The sequence below is a fragment of the Harpia harpyja genome, chromosome Z (assembly GCF_026419915.1).
Source record: "Harpia harpyja isolate bHarHar1 chromosome Z, bHarHar1 primary haplotype, whole genome shotgun sequence".
NCBI classification, from domain to species: domain Eukaryota; kingdom Metazoa; phylum Chordata; class Aves; order Accipitriformes; family Accipitridae; genus Harpia; species Harpia harpyja.
The window spans coordinates 113,475,527-113,477,851 of NC_068969.1; positions in this window are offsets into that span (position 1 = coordinate 113,475,527).

Consider the following 2,325-nt stretch of genomic DNA (forward strand, 5'->3'; position numbering starts at 1 on the left):
CTTCCCGCGGGGGGGGGGGACCGGGAGGGGGGGGGGGGTGCGTCGGCCCGCGCCTCTGCCCGCTGCCAAGACCCCCCCCAAAAAACCACCACCGCCAAAAAGAAATAAAAATCGGGGGGGGGGGGAATTTAAAAAAATTTAAAGGGGGAGGGAGAGGGAAAAAAAAAAAGGGGGGGGGAGGGGGGAGCCGCTGCGCGCTCTGGCTTTGCCCAAAAACGAAAAAAAAAATAAAAAAAAATTTAAAAAGCCCCGTCTACAGTGTGGGGCGCATCGCGCCGGGGGAGGCGGGTTGAGGTTGCCGGCGCCGCGCCGCCCTGCGCGGCTGCGGAGCGCGGCTGGAGCCGCGGGGGATCCTCGGCCTCCCGGGGGCCGCAGCTCCCATCAACCCGCCAGTGCTGGGGAGGGGGGGGTGTTCGGGGGGGTGGGGGGGGGGGGGGAGAGGCGGAGGTTGGCGGAGGAGGGGGGGTCGGGGGGGGGAGAGAGCCGGGATTGATGCGGCGTAGGGCAGAATCGAAAGATAAAAATAAAAAAGCAAGCCCAAGCGATGCCTATTTAAAAAAAAATCGTGAAAAATTAAAAAAAAAAAAAAAAGAAAAAAAGGAAGCCCAAAAAACCAACCCTAAGATTTGGACGTCGGAATCGGTTTAAGCATCTGTCACAAAAGAGAAGAACAAGCGCATCCAGAGTGTTGTATCCCTTTTTAAAGCCCAGGTCGTCCTGATGCGGGGTTTGGGGTTTGTTTGGTTTTTGGTTTTGGTTTTTTTTTTTCCTCCTTCTTCCCAAAGGTTTTAATCCACACACACACACACGGAGTCTTGATCCGGCTGCTACGAAAAGAAAAGAAATGAAAAAAAAAAAAAAAAAAAGAAAAGTGGGGCTGTGTCCCCTCCTTCCCCAGCAGCCTGCCGCCACCGCCGGCGGAGGGGGGGGGGGGGCAGAGCCGGCCTGCCCGCCCCCGGCTCCGCGCCCCTCCGCGCCGGGGCCGCTGTCAGCCGCCTCTCCCTCCCTCCGCGGTCCCCGGCGGGACTTACGTGGGTGCGGGGGCAGCCCGCCGGCGACCCTCTCCGTGCTGCCGGCGCGTCTGGCTCGGTGGTTCTTTTTTTTTGATTTTTTTTTTTTTTTTTTCCCCTTCTCTCTCCTCCTTCCTGCCTCTCCTCCTCCTCCTCCTCCTCCTCCTCCTTTCTTGGGTTGGTTGTTTTTTTGGGTTGGTTTTTTTTTTTTCTTTTTTTTTTTTTTTTTTTCCTTTCCCCTCCTCTCTTCTCCTCCCCTCCTTCCTTCCCTCCGCTCTCTTCAATCACACTCCCTCCTCCCCGCACCACCGCCTCCTTCTTCTTTTCCCCCTTTAGACTGCGGGGGGGCGGGGGGGGGGAGCCCCAGCAGCGGAGCCCACAGCAGCCGCGGTACCTCCGCGCTCCGGCCGCGCCCCCCCCCGCCCCGGGGCCGGTTCCCTCCGCCGCCCCCGCCCGCCCCGGCGGCGGCTCGCAGTGCGCAGCGGCACGGCCCCGGCCCCGGCCCCGTCACGTGGGCGTCTAGACACCGTGTCGCTCCGGGAAAAAAAAAAAAAAAAAAAAAAAAATTATATATATATATATATATTATATTTATCTCAAACCGCCTTGCGCAAGCGGCGGCTCGGGTTGCTGAAAGGTTGTGGGTCCTTCCCCCACGCTGCCACCCCCGGGGAAAGGGGAAGGGGGGGTTTAAGCCCCTTCGGGGGGCAGCGGGGGGGAGCCCCCGAAACTTGGGTGTGCCGGAGAGGTTGTAAATATTGAAGTATTAAACACGATCTGGCCATAAAAATTTAAAAAAAAAAAAAACCATATATACAATTCTGGGCATCGAAAGAGGGCACGGCAAAAAAAGCAATCACGCTAATAATACTTCGCGCTTTTACGGCACCTGTCGCCAAAAGAAGGGAAAGTATTTCATGGAGCGTAAGTCTACTCCCGATTCTCACGAAAGGAGAAGCAGAAACGATGAGCACGTAGCGCTATGACTGGTCCGGTTACGGGTACTACCAGCCGTCATCATTTCTGGCATCCCGGGGGTACTTCCACCGATCCCCCGTCCCAATTCTGCCAGCGAGAACCTGCAGAGGATGGGGAAACTGAGCCACCAAGAGGCTGCGCGGCTCGTCCAGCACACGAGGCTAGAATTCCCAGCGCCAGGCTTTGCGGGGCAGGAGAAGTCCCCGAGGGTCCCCATCCCACTCGCACTCCCACGGATGAGTAGCTCCTTTTTCATCTCATAAATGCGGGCGGAGAAGTTGCTTAAGGTCACTCGGGAAGGCAGTTATCGCCTTGGAAGTAGGAGCCAAGACTCTTA